Here is a 14,993-nt window from a genome sequence, read left to right as displayed (position 1 = left end):
GTCACTGGTACAGGGGTCTTTATGTGTAAGCGTCACTGGAACAGGGGATGTTACATGTGTAAGCATCACTGATACAGGGGGCATTACGTGTGTAAGCATCACTACTAGAGAGTGCTTTTCTTTTCCCCCCTGTGGAGGCTAATGTGTTTTTTTCCCCGTGGGGTTCAATGCTTTCTTCCCTGTCGGGAACTATGTATTTGTGTGAATATAGGGTGGGGAGGTGGGGGGGCGTCGTGACGTGAGCTTGCTCTGGGAGCCATGGCTCTATGCTACACCTCTAAGTATGTCATTCTCCTTTGGGCACTGTTTTACCTATAACTGAGCTGTAGGAGGACGCATAGAGTGGAGGAGCCAGCACACCCAGTGAATAATTTAAAGTGCACTTGCTCCTTTGGACCCGTCTATACCCCATCATACTAATTCTGTCCCCAATATCCCTTATAGACTATGAGAAAAGGATTTACCGGTAGGTGGATTAAAATCCTATTTTATTGTTATGTTGTTCAGACCTCAGTAGTTGATGCAGGGGCAAAGACCACCATCCTTTTTCTGGACGAAAAAGAACCCCACACCAGCTGGAGAAGTGTAGGGCCGAATGAGTCCTGCAGCTAAATTCTCCCTGATGTACTCCGACATGGACTCAGTTTCAGGAGCCGAAAGAGGATAGATCTGCCCCCTAGGAGGAGTCTTCCCTGGAGCCAAATCAATTGGGCAGTCCCAGGGTCTGTGGGGCAGTAGGACCTCTGCTGCTCGTTTTCTGAAAATATCAGAAAAAGAGGAATACTGAGGCGGAACTTGCGGAAGGGTTTCCAGTTGGCTTTTATTCACAGGTTTAACACAGGTAAGACAGAAAAGGGCACAAGACTCTCCCCATGCTAAGATTTGCATATTCACCCAATCGATTCTTGGGTTGTGCTTCTGAAGCCAGGGAAGTCCCAAAACAATTTTATGAGTAGCCTTTGGAATAACTAAGAAATTAAGTAACTCCTTATGGAGAGCTCCAATACATAACAGAAGAGGAAGGGTCTCCAGTGGAGATTTGACTGCCTTCTACAGCGAAGAGGGTAATCGGACAGGAAAGTTCAGCTGTAGGAATCCGTACCATGGGAGGTATCTGGGTGAATCTCAGGAATTAGGAAATTTTGAAAGCGATGCTGAGAAGCACAGAGTAACTAGCACACACAAAACTGTGTGAGAGACATTGCACTGGTGATTTCTTACCCAGAAATCCCCAGATTTATACCTGCAGCCTGTTTCTCATTAGTTTTGCAAACCTTGTAGGTCTATGGGTAATTAGGCCATCTGATCCCCCAACTCCTTTCTGGAAAGGCTTTTGACTTCCCCCACTTCCAGACCCCAAAGCTGTCACTTTCAAGCTCTGTACAAAGTAGATCGGTAGATACCCATTTCAAATTTGAGGATTCTTCACTTGGCCACCTCCCATCCCGGATCTCTCCAGCTGGAAGCTGCACAACACTTGTTGCTGCCTCTGAGTCCTCTCTTCCCCGACATGCCTGTCAGTTGTGCCCGTCGCCAGCAGCCCACACCCCCACTGGAGGTACCGCGCCAGAGTGTCCGGACAGATAAGTACCAGGGCTCCCGGAGCCCGACGGACCGCGACAGTCTCTAAACTTCAATGGTATCCTCTCTGAATTTCTGAGAGCTAATCCAGCAGAAGCGACATCACTTGGGCAATCCCTTAGTGACAGCAAAACATGAAAATGGGTTTACAAAATCCTCTCCCCCCCAACTCCTTTCTGGAAAGGCTTTTGACTTCCCCCACTTCCAGACCCCAAAGCTGTCACTTTCAAGCTCTGTACAAAGTAGATTGGTAGATACCCATTTCGAATTTGAGGATTCTTCACTTGGCCACCTCCTAACCAAAGTTTGAGGAAGGGGGACACACAGACCTCAAATCCACTTACCCATCAAGGAGGAGTTTCTAAGAATAAACTCCCAAGGTTAAGTTTTAAAAAGGTTGTAACAAAAGAAGACTACAGGGTTGACCATGCCAGCCCCTCCATCTTTCCTCGACTTGTAAGTAATACCTCTCTTGATTAGATTCATCCTGTTTCACCCCAAAAAAATAATTTTTACACAAGTCCAACCTTTCCCTGTAATAGAATTTTTACATCTCCTCCAGCACTCCACTTTCTTGACAGCATTCTCCAGACACCTCACCCAATTTAGAGTGGCATAATCGTCATGGTCAAAATTAATACCTAGAATCTTTATCTGAAGACTGGCCCAGGGAAGGCTGTCTGGAAGGAAAAATTCTATCCCTTCTTCCCCCATCCAGAAAGCTTCACACTTCTCTTGGTTTACCCTAGAACACGAGGCTACAGAGTATTCACAGATGAGCTCTTCCACGTCACGTGCCTCTGCCACTGATAACAGAACCACTGTGACATCATCTGCGTAAGCCACCACCTTAAAAGGGAACTCCAGGCCCAGCTGCACCCCTCTAACCGTACCGTTCTCTACACTCCTTATGAAAGGGTCAATCGCAAATACATACGGGGGGCGGCTCAGGGGACAACCCTGACGGACTCCAGAGCTCACCTCAAAAGCGGGTCCCACCCAACCGTTATCAAGCGGGAAGCTTTTGGCCTGACTGTATATTGTACTGAGCCAATTCACCACCCTGACTGGAAAACCATACCTTTCAAGAAGGGCCCATAGGTACTCATGATTTACTCGGCCAAAAGCTTTAAACTGATCTAAAACCAGCAAGAATTTTCCCCATTTCTCAGCACGGCACCATTCTAGGGCCTCCCAGACTCTGAGGACAGCACTAAATGTGCTTCGGTCCTTCACCGTACAGTGCTGAGATGGGGAAGACAGTTGATTTCTTAAAACCTGTTGAAAAGTACCTTTGCCAAAATCTTCCTATCTGTATTAAGAAGGGCAATGGGGCGCCAGTTCTCAATACGAGATGGATCTTTTCCCTTGGAGAGTAATATGAGTGTCACGTCTAGCAAGGTTTGAGGATCCTGCAGCTGAGACTCGCCAAAGGAGGGATTAGACTGGGGATGCACAAGATGAGAGGGTTGGATATAGTTCCTTCTCATGGAGCAAGGGGCAATGAGGGATGTAGGCGGGGCTCAAAGTCTGTGGGTTGGAGTTTTGAGGACGGGGCTGAGAACTGAGGCTGGTGGACGATGACTTAGGGACGCAGTTTGTAGACAAAGAACTGCGGGTTGTGGCTTGAAAGGCTAAGTTGTAACTAATGAACTGCGGAACTGTGAATGATGGTTTGTAGACGTGGCTGAAGACAAAGAACCGTGGACTGAGATTGATAAGACGAGACTGTGGATAAGGAGCAGAGGACTGTGGACGGTGATTCTAGGATGTGGCTGGAGACTGAGAACTGTAGGCTGTGGCTTGAAAGACGAGGCTGCGGACAACGAGCTGAGGACTGTAAACGGTGGTTCGAGGACTTGGCCGGAGACAAGGACCGTGGCTCGAAGGACGAAGCAGGAGACCCGGGGTCATCCGTGCCCAGAGGGTCTTACTGGACCGGGTTCTCCAGGAGCGTCTCCACAGGCAGCAGCAGGCTAGGGACGGCAGAACTGCAGCAGCAACTGAGAACTGGCTAAGCAGGGTTAGAAGTACCAGAATACAGCAGGAATCCTGGGAGCACAGGCTAAAGCACCTACAACAGGGTTGTAACTTGAAGCACTGGCGTCCCTGTCCTAAACCAGACCCCTTTTATAGGAAGAAGTCTCCCTGGATTGGCTGAAAGAACCAGGAACAAGAACTATGCCAGAAACTTGGTCTCCAACATGGCGACGCCCAGTAATGCAGACCTATTACATGTCCATGCTGCTCACTGCCCTTGGTCTCCTAGGCAACGGGTTAGCGAGAGGGAGCCTCTGCAGCAGCGTCCCGTCACAACGTGCGGATCCCTACACTGCCATTACCGCTGCCTTCCCCCCGGACCCAGCACGGCAGCCCACCTCCGCCGCTGCCCAGCCGCCCGTGAAGTCAGCCCTGCGACCCTCAGCATTCCGGTAAGACCCCGGACGCTGACAATGAGGGCAGATATCCTCATAGAAGGGGGGAGGGTTTCCTCACCCAGGCACTCATTATATACTAGGCGAAGAATCAAGAGGTCTGCAAATACTTTATAAAACTCAGATGCTAAACCATCTGGGCCTGGGGATTTCCTACAATTTAACTTATCAATTGCCATCTTAACTTCCTCTACTGTCACATTCTTACCCAAGATTTCAATCGAGGCATCTGGATTAGAAAGGCCAGGCGTCTCCCTCAGAAATGTTTCCATCCTTTCTCTGATAAGTGGCTGTTCAGACATAGGATCGGGGGTAATAGGATTTAATGACTCCCAAGATGCCTTCTTTATCCTCACGAAGAACACCATGTTTGTCATAAAGACCCCTCACCTCCATCTCAACTGATCTTCCGCAATTCTGGTAAGGATCAGGCGAGTGGTATTTGCCAAAATCCCTCTCCAAAATCGAAGAATCCAGCCAGTTATACTGATATTCCTTTATCTGAGCATTCACTCAGGAGATTTCCCCACTATCTCCACACTTAGAAATCAAGAAATCTAATTTCCTTCCCAAACTCTGGTAGATATTTTGCTTTATCAAGTTCTTTTTTGCTACCAACCTCTTGAAAAATCTCCAAATTCTCTTTTTAATTTCTTCCCACCACTCAGATCTACTCCATCCAGCCTCCAAAACTGTTTCCTGAGATTGAAAGAAGTCTCTAAGGGATTGTCTAATCTTTTCCTCCTTTAGGAGCTCAGAATTCAGTCGCCATAGCCCCGCCCCTTCTGAGTAGCTTCTGAAGCATTCAGAATGACAGAGAGAAAAATGTGTTTAGAGAACTCTACTGGTTTTAACTCAGGAGCAAAGTTTTTGAGGTCTCTTTAACAAAAAACTTATCTATCCTAGATCTATGGCTACCACTAAAGACAGTGTAACCTGTGAGGTCTGGAAAATGGTGAACATGCACATCCACCAAACCTGCTTGTCTAATCATACTAACTAAAAAATTAGAGTCATAGCCCAGGGCTGTCTTTGAACCTCCCTGTCTTTTGGCCTAATAACGGTGTTGAAATTAGAGATGTGCGGCTGGCACTTTTCGTATTTTGTGTTTTGGTTTTGGTTCTATTTCTACTTTCGTGTTTTGGTTTTTGCTTGGTTTTGCCAAAACCACCCTTTCGTATTTTGGTTTTGGTTTTGGATCTGGATGATTTTTGAAAAGAACATAAAAACAGCTAAAATCACAGAATTTGGGGGTAATTTTGCTCCTACGGTATTATTAACCTCAATAACAATCATTTCCACTCATTTTCAGTCTATTCTGAACACCATACACCTCACAATATTGTTTTTAGGCCAAAAGGTTGCACCGAGGTTGCTGGATGACTAAGCTAAGCGACACAAGTGGACAACACAAACACCTGGGAGTGGCACTGCAGTATCAGACAGGAGGGCAGATATAAAAAAAGGCCCCAAACAGCATATCATGCAAAGAAGAAAAATAATTACAATGAGGTAGTTGTATGACTAAGCCAAGCAACACAAACAATTGGCCCATCTAGGCGTGGCACAGGAGGGCAGAAATAAAAAAAAAGGCCCCAAACAGCACATCATGCAAAGATGTAGAAGAGGTGCAATAAGGTAGCTGTATGACTAAGCCAAGTGACACAAACAATTGGCCCATCTAGGAGTGGCACTGCAGTGTCAGACAGGAGGGCAGATATCAAAAAAAGGCCCCTAACAGCACATGATGCAAAGAAGAAAAAAGGTGCACCGAGGTTGCTGTATGACTAAGCTAAGCGACACAACCACCTGGCCCATCTAGTAGTGGCACGCATTGGCTGAATGTCAAGAGTGGGCCGCAATTGTTCGGTCCACTGAGCATCTCCAGCATGCTCCAGTCATTTTTTAAAAAATCTGCAATTGGTGTACTTATACGGCAGTACCCCAGGACTAATACAGCAGTACCCCTGGACTCATACGGCATTGTCAGACAGGATGGCACTTTTCAAAAACTAGGCCCCAAACAGCACCTCATGCAAGATGTCGAAGAGGTGCAATGAGGGGTTCACTACGGCTGGCCGGCGGTCGGGCTCCCGGCGACCAGCATCCCGGCGCCGGGAGCCCGACCGCCGGCTTACCGACAGCTTGGCGAGCGCAAATGAGCCCCTTGCGGGCTCGCTGCGCTCGCCACGCTACGGGCACGGTGGCGCGCTACGCGCGCCACACTATTTTATTCTCCCTCTATGGGGGTCGTGGACCCCCACGAGGGAAAATAATTGTCGGTATGCCGGCTGTCGGGCTCCCGGCGTCGGTATACTGAGCGCCGGGAGCCCGACCGCCGGCAAACAGAAGACCACCCGCAATGAGGTAGCTGTATGACTAAGCCAAGCAACACAAACAATTTCAACTGAAATTATACGTCCAAATCACTGGAATTAATTGGCAAAATCACTGAAATTATACATACAAATCACTGGAATTAATTGGCAAAATCACTGGAATTAATAATTATACGTCCAAATCATCATTGTACTTATACGTCCAAATCACTAGAATTAATTGGCAAAATCACTGTAATTAATAATTATACGTCCAAATCACTGGAATTAATTTACAAAATCACTGTAGTTAATAATTATACGTCCAATTCCCTGGAATTAATTGGCAAAATCACTGTAATTTATATGTCCAAATCACTGGAATTAATTGGAAAATCACTGGAATTAATAATTATATGTCCAAATCACTGGAATTAATTGGCAAAATCACTGTAATTATACATCCAAATCACTGGAATTATTTGGCAAAATCACTGTAATTATATGTCCAAATCACTGGAATTAAATGGCAAAATCTTGCTATCGCCTGCCTAGTGAAGTGGAATCTAGATCGGATTTGGTACCGGGGACACAATACCTCCATCAATTGTCTAAATCCCACTGCACTAATGGCGGATACCGGACGCATGTCTAACACCAACATAAGTGTCAAGGCCTCTGTTATGAGGGCTCACATCATCATTTGAAGCTAAACCACTAGTCATAAACATAGGCCAGGGCCTCAGCCGTTCCTTGTCACTCTGTGTCGTAAATGGCATACTGGCAAGTTTACGTTTCTCCTCAGACCATTTAAATTTCTTTTTTTGGGGTCTTTTTACTGAACTTTGGCTTTTTGGATTTTACATGCCCTTTACTATCACAATGGGCATCGGCCTTGGCAGACGATGTTGATGGCATTTCATTGTCTATGTCATGGCTAGTTGCAGCAGCTTCAGCACTAGGAGAAAGTGGTTCTTGTTCTTTCCCTATTTTATCCTCCAAATGTTTGTTCTCCATTATTTTTCTGGAGTTATATAACACAATGGGGGTCATTCCGAGTTGATCGCTAGCTGCCGTTGTTCGCAGCACAGCTATTAGGCTAAAAATCGCCACTTCTGCGCATGCGTACAGGCCACAGTACACATGCACGAAGTACTTTCACACAAAACTATGCAGTTTTACAAAAGGTCGAGCGACCCTTTTCTGTCGCTCTGCTGATCGGTGAGTGATTGACAGGAAGTGGGTGTTTCTGGGTGGTAACTGACCGTTTTCCGGGAGTGTGCTAAAAAACTCAGGCGTGACAGGTGAAAACGCAGGAATGCCTGGGGAAACGGGGATGTGGCTGGCCGAACGCAGGGCATGTTTTTGACGTCAAAGCAGGAACTAAACTGACTGAAGTGATCGCAAGGTAGGAGTAGGTTTGCAGCTGCTCAGAAACTGCATGAAAATTTTTACGAGCAGTTCTGCTAACCTTTCGTTCGCACTTCTGCTAAGATAAGATACACTCCCAGAGGGCGGCGGCCTAGCGTGTGCACTGCTGCTAAAAGCAGCTAGCGAGCGATCAACTCGGAATGAGGGCCAATATGCGGAACAAGAGAGCATACCCCTACACCTCACAGGGCAAACCCTGTAAAAATTATTTGGATTAAATATTAATAACCCCTTTATTTGGAGTAAATAATATACAGCACAAGACAGCACCATTGAACTTATATGGCAGCTCCACTGGACTGTATTTATACGGAATTATATGGATTTATATGGAATTATACGGCAAGATAACTGGAATTATACGGCAGTATTCAGAGAATTATACGCCAATATCACAGGAATTATACAGCAATATCATAGGAATTATACGTCAGTATTCCGAGAATTATACGCCAATATCACAGGAATTATACACCAGTATCACAGGAATTATACGCCAATATTCCGAGAATTATATGGCAATGTTGCAGGAATTATACGACAGTATTCCGATAATTATACGGCAATATCACAGGAATTATACAGCAGTATTCAGAGAATTTTACGGCAATATCACAGGAATTAGACGCCAGTATTCCAAGAATTATATGGCAATATCACAGGAATTATATGGCAATATCATAGGAATTATACGACAGTAATCCGAGAATTATACGGCAATGTTACAGGAATTATACAACAGTATCACGGGAATTATACTGCAGTAACAGTGGATATATGGCAGCAGAGGACACCACCACTGTGACTGGTCACTGGACTGATGCTGCACAAGACACTATCCCTGGTCTGATGCAAGATATAACAGCACCACTGAAAGGGACTTATACAGCTACACTGGATATATGGCAGCAGAGGACACCACCACTGTGAGGGTTCACTACGGCTGGCCGGCGGTCGGGCTCCCGGCGACCAGCATCCCGGCGCCGGGAGCCCGACCGCCGGCTTACCGACAGCTTGGCGAGCGCAAATGAGCCCCTTGCGGGCTCGCTGCGCTCGCCACGCTACGGGCACGGTGGCGCGCTACGCGCGCCACACTATTTTATTCTCCCTCTATGGGGGTCGTGGACCCCCACGAGGGAAAATAATTGTCGGTATTCCGGCTGTCGGGCTCCCGGCGCCGGTATACTGAGCGCCGGGAGCCCGACCGCCGGCAAACAGAAGACCACCCCCACTGTGACTGTTCACTGGACTGATGCTGCACAAGACACTTCCCCTGGTCTAATGCAGGACAACACAGCACCACTGAAAGGCACTTATACAGCTACACTGGATATATGGCAGCAGAGGACACCACCACTGTGACTGGTCACTGGACTGATTCTGCACAAGACACTACCCTTGGTCTGATGCAAGACAACACAGCAAAAATGCATGGGACTTATACAGCAGCCAGCAGCACTGGGGACATTTAGCAGCAGAGGACACCAACACTGTGACTGGCTGGACTGATGCAGCATAAGACACTGACTACACTGGACTGGACTGAGCAGCACAACACAGCACAAGACTCGCCACCCCACTTTCCCACCCCCACACAAACACTGAGGATGGAAACACGTCCTCTCACTATACTCTCCGAGACTGGAGTGAAAATGGCTGCGATGTGCGGCTCCTTATATGGAATCCAAATCCCGTGAGAATCCGACAGCGTGATGATGACGTTTTGACTCGTTCGGGTTTCCGAGTCAAGCGGAAAAACCCGAGCCTGGTTCGGATCCGGACTCAAATGGCGAAGTTCGGTACGGTTCAGTTCTCTGAGAACTGAACCCGCTCATCTCTAGTTGAAATCACCATAAAAGACAATCTGCTGAGCCGTAAAAAGGAACGGTTTTATCTCCCTCAAGAGACATTTCCTGTCCCATTTTGACTGTGGCCCATAGATATTAATGAGCCTCAGGTCATGTCCCCTCAGGTTGACATCCAAAAGCATACACCTATCTGCCTGTAGTTCTTTAACCCTGTGCACGGTTACCATGCCAATAAAAAGCACTGCCACCTCACTCTATGGCTCGGCCGCAAGAGACCAGTAGGAACTAGGCCCACACTCTCTTTTCGCCTTGTGGAGGATGTCCAACCTACTAATTCTGGTCTCTTGCAAAAGCAAAAAATCAATCTCAAAATTAGATCGCCCAGAAACTACGGAAGCCAATTTAATGGTGGCACATTGTATGGGTTAGGGATCCATGTTTCTTTGGGTTATAGAAGCAGGACCCTGCTCACTTTTTCTTTACAAAGCTCGTTGAGAGCCTCCTAGAGGATCCAGCTTTCTGACTAGTTACCTTCTTACAAGTGACTTTACCCCTCTTAACCACCATTTTCCCAGAGTCCTCACTAGGAGCGGGTCCTGGGTCTGGTGGTTCACAAGCAGACATAGGGCCTTATTCAGACCTGGTCGCATGCAGGCCGTTTTTTGCACTGCTGCGAGCAGGTAATCACCGCCTACAGGGGAGGGAGTTAGGGATGTGCAGGACTGCGGACACTTTTGCAGAGACTGCACAAACCAAAAGTTTGTGCAGTCTCTGCACAGCTCATAACTTACTCACCCGCTGAGACAATCCGGCATGGAGTTGACGTCAGGATCCCTTCCTGAAAATGGCTGGACACACCTGCGTTCGGACGGACACTCCGAGGAAACGTGAGTATCCGCCCAGGTCCACCTTCTTTCTGTCAATCTTCTTGCGATCGCGATTGCGACCGCTTTCTTCGTATTTCCCGTTGCTGCCTGGTGACAGCCGTCGCCTAGCAGCGACGCGCCTGCACAATGTGGCCACCGTGTATGCGCAGGTGAGACCCGATCGCACGACTGCAAATAACAGCAGCGTGCGATCAGGTCTGAATTAGGCCCTTAATTTTCAGGCAGTAATCACCCAGTACATTATCTTCCACACATTTTTTTAACAAGCTCTGTGCCAAATCGGTCCCATTCTAGACTGTCCTTGATTTCCACATCAGATTCCATTTCGTTGCCTTTTTCGTTCCAATATTATTTTTCTTTTCTGTACTCTTCTTTCCCTGACACACCCCTACCTTAGGGCTTACTACCACTTTCCTTGCATTGCGTCTGTTCACTTTGGGGTATTTCCCCTTCATTTTCCTCATCTGAAGTAAAAGCGTCAAACTGGTTACTTAAACTCACTTGTGCTTCCACCCCTTTCTCTTTTTCTTACTATTTTTCTTTACTTTTTGAAAGGAATCATTTTGGTTCACTACTGTAGGATTTTCCCTTACCACACCAGATGTTACCTCCTTATTCACAGTTTTCTGATTTCCCTCCTTGCTTACCTGTTACCCACTGAAATGCCGCTTCTGACCATCTTTCATTCCCCCAGTTGGCACATCCTCCTACATATTGTGTTCTGCCCAGGGGCATCTACTCTAGGGGTGACCCTCCTCCCCACACAGATTACACATAATATTGTTACTGTGCATTCCTTCAAAGTATGTCCCAGTTTAACACACAAAGTACATTTAGTCACAGTACAATCGCTACTTAAGTGGCGGAAATCCCCACAACGAAGACATGATCTTGGTTGCCCCTGGTAAAACACTGTATGCGATCTCTACCGATATAGGCCGCAGAAGGAATGTGTGTAAACCCCTGTCTGTATTCCTTAATTTGACCAATGCAGCCCATGCTCCTCCGCACACTCCCATGGTAAAGCCAACATTTATCAAATCTGATTCCACATCACAAAACATTGTTAACCAGTATTTTATATCTTGCACAGGTATAGATTAAGTCCTCACAAAATATTCACCATTACCTTATCCTGTTTTGTAACCAGCACTGTGTCACAACTGAGGGTTTAGGCTGACAGGAGGAAGCCTCAGTTGTAGGGGCTGAAATGAAATTAAACCTAGGAGGTTTAATCAGACCCCTGGACATGTAAGAGTAGAAGGATTACCCGAAGGTGTGACCATGACAACCAGGTTAAAAGTCAATAAAAGTTTTATTAACAGACTCCGTGTAATAACAACAGCATTCACAGTTGATAATAAGCAGTGGCAGATAATACAGTTCCTGGATCACTTAACCCGTAAAAGGTATCACAGAGCACTGGTAGGTTGAAGAACAGATGTTAAAGTCCTTTGATGGAATAACCTTACCAGGCCTGGCTGTAGTAGTGGAGATAGCCAAGGAACACGCCAGTAGGTGTATTAGATGAAGCTGGTATCTGGAATACACTGTTGTAGTTACTGGATGGAACCAGCCAGGTGGTAGAGACACAGAGTGGATGCTGAATGGAATCAGCCAGGTGATGAAGACACGGAGTGGATGCTGGACGGAAACAGCCAGGTGATGAAGACACGGAGTGGATACTGTAAGATGCTAGGGAGCGTGGAAACAGAAGAGTTGAAAAGTGGTTACCGGTGGTTAGTGGATACTGCTGGTAAGTAGGGATCCGCTGGAACAACACCGGCACTTTAAAGAAGCTGGAATCTGCTGGAAGCTGACTGCTGGAAGCAGATGGGTTAATAGCTGGAAGCTGGAACAGCCACGGAGGACTGCAGAGTCAGGCTGCACCGCAGGATGGAAGGCAGGTGCGGGTCTCTTAGTGGATGCCGGAGACAGGAGCTGGAACCTGGAGAAACAACCACAGGAGAGAGAGACTGGAACTAGGTTTGACAAACAAAGCACTGACCATTTCCTGGTTCAGGCACAGGATACTTATACCTGCTGCAGGGCAGGCATTGGTTGACCAATCATGAAGATTCCACAGTGCAGCAGATTGGTAGAGAAAGAACATGTGACTGGAACCAACATGGCTGCGCCCATGTTAGTACTTGGAGGGAAAGCTGGTTTGGAAAACCATGTGGAAACATAGCAGCAATGGCGGTGCCGGCCGCAGAGGACAGGAGACGCCAGTCTGACAACTGTACATTGAGACACGTGGATGACAGCGGAGGCCGCGGCAGACATGAAGCACCACTCTGACAACCTGCAAACTATAACACAGGAGCGGCGGCGGAGGCCGCGGAGGACGGGAGACGCCATGCAGGATTCAAACATGGCGCCGCTGTGACAGCGTCTCAGAGTGACAGGAGGGATATGCAGAGTGTAGACACAGATGAGATCCGGCCTTGGAACGCTGAGCCAGCCTCAGGAGACATCTAAAAGGCAAGTAATGGCGTCCAGATACCAGGATCGTGACACACTGCTTTATATGCATCATATGGCTTAGATGACCAATACGCCTACCATTTTATCCAAAAGGCTTGAAGCCCCTGATATGAAATAAAACTCAGATTGAAATCTGCAGTTTTCACTGGATGGATACAGGCGTACAGGTCAGTTGCAAGGAACCCCAAACTGAAGATCATTTGCAGAAAACTTCTTTGGAAGGTGATTAACCGTTTCCCAGCCATTTAAATTGAATTAAATTTCTCCTTTTCCCCACCTGACCTGATCCCACATTTGTTTGGGGAATACTAGTGCTTATGCCTGGCTTAACTTTTATCATGTTTGCATAGGAAAGTATACCTGGGACTGGTTGCTTATCGACATTCACAGCTACATCAACCAGTGGCACAGACATTACATTACCTTCCAGCAGCAACTTGAGCCCTTTCAGGTACCAACATTTGTCCATATACAATTTCAATGATCTGTTCACCAGATGACAGTTTATTCTTATGCAAAAATAGGATTTTGGTACTTACCAGATAAATCCTTTTCTTTGAATCCATAGGGGACACTGGAGTACTCTTGGGATATGGACGGTTCCACAGGAACTAGGCACTGAATAGTTAAACTTTGACTATACCTCCCCTCCATATCCCAGAGTACCTCAGTGTTTTTTTACTGAGCCGAACTGGAGCTATAGAGGTTGACAATGGAGAAATACATATAACAAAAAATGGACAACAATAAAGTTGACACAAACAAAAAATGACAACTAACAGTTGACACCAACCCGACAGAATTTCTAATTTGAAACAGTCGGTAAGAGTGTGTTACCATAATATTCCCTGCACTTACCACAACCAGGTAACAACTGCTCTGGGTGGGCGTCCAGTGCCCCCTATGGATTCAAAGAAAAGGATTTATCTGGTAAGTACCAAAATCCTATTTTCTTTTTCATCCACTAGGGGTCACTGGAGTACTCTTGGGACGTACCAAAGTTTCCCCCGTGGGCGGGAGAGCTATTTGGCACCTGTAACACTAAACGGCCAAAGCTAGATGCTGATGCCGCAAAAGTATTAAACTTATAAAAGCGCACAAACGTGTGCACTGACGACCATGTAGCCGCCCGGCAAAGCTGTGTCGTAGAAGCTCCCCGACCAGCTGCCCATGAAGTTCCCACAGAACATGTGGAATGAGCTGTTACCGATGTAGGCGGCTGTAACCTAGCCTGAAGATAAGCCTGACGTATGGTCAGTTTTATCCATCTGGATAAGGTCTGCTTAGAGGCTGGCCAACCCCTCTTGGCAGCATCATAGAGAACAAACAACGTATCCGTCTTACGAACTGTAGACGTTCGAGACACATAAACGCGTAAAGCGCGTACCACATCCAGAGTTTCAGAATGTCCTGATAACACAGGAACTACTATTGGTTGGTTGATGTGAAAAGATGACACTACCTTTGGTAAGAAAGCGGGATTCGTCCGAAGTTCCGCTCTGTCATCATGAAACACCAAATATGGTGGCTTGCATGACAAGGCACCCAAATCTGAAACTCGCCTTGCCGAAGCCAAGGCTAGAAGAAAAATTGTTTTCCAAGTGAGAAATTTAATATCCACTTGTTGTAAGGGTTCAAAATGAAAAGACTGTAAGAAATCTAAAACCAGATTCAAGTCCCATGGCGCTGTAGGTGGAATGAATGGAGGCTGTACTCTGAGGACACCCTGCATAAAGGTGTGTACTGATGGCAAAAGAGCCAATCGTCTTTGAAAGTAAATTGACAAAGCAGATATCTGCACTTTTAGTGTGGATAGACGTAGACCTCCATCTAACCCCATCTGTAGAAATAACAAAAGACGGGATAACTTGAAATAAGATGTCGGAAATTTGCAAGCTTCACACCAACCTATATAGGCACGCCAAATTCTGTAATAATGAGCTGCCGTAACCGACTTTCTATCTCGTAACATGGTTGGAATGACTGATTCTGGAATGCCCTCTCTTCTTAAGAGGGCGGTCTCAACAGCCACCCCGTCAAACGCAG

The 14,993-nt window shown here is 46.7% G+C and overlaps 1 protein-coding gene across 1 annotated transcript in view; it reads left to right on the top strand.

The window, feature by feature from the left end:
- The window catches only part of LOC134949800 (rho GTPase-activating protein 6-like), a 612,536-nt gene that overhangs the window by 508,279 nt on the left and 89,264 nt on the right, over positions 1–14,993 (top strand). The window lies entirely within an intron of this gene.

This window comes from Pseudophryne corroboree, chromosome 8, assembly GCF_028390025.1.
Source record: "Pseudophryne corroboree isolate aPseCor3 chromosome 8, aPseCor3.hap2, whole genome shotgun sequence".
Classification (NCBI taxonomy): Eukaryota; Metazoa; Chordata; class Amphibia; order Anura; family Myobatrachidae; genus Pseudophryne; species Pseudophryne corroboree.
The sequence above is the reverse complement of the archived record's forward strand: the minus strand, read 5'-3'. Positions and strand labels throughout refer to the sequence as shown.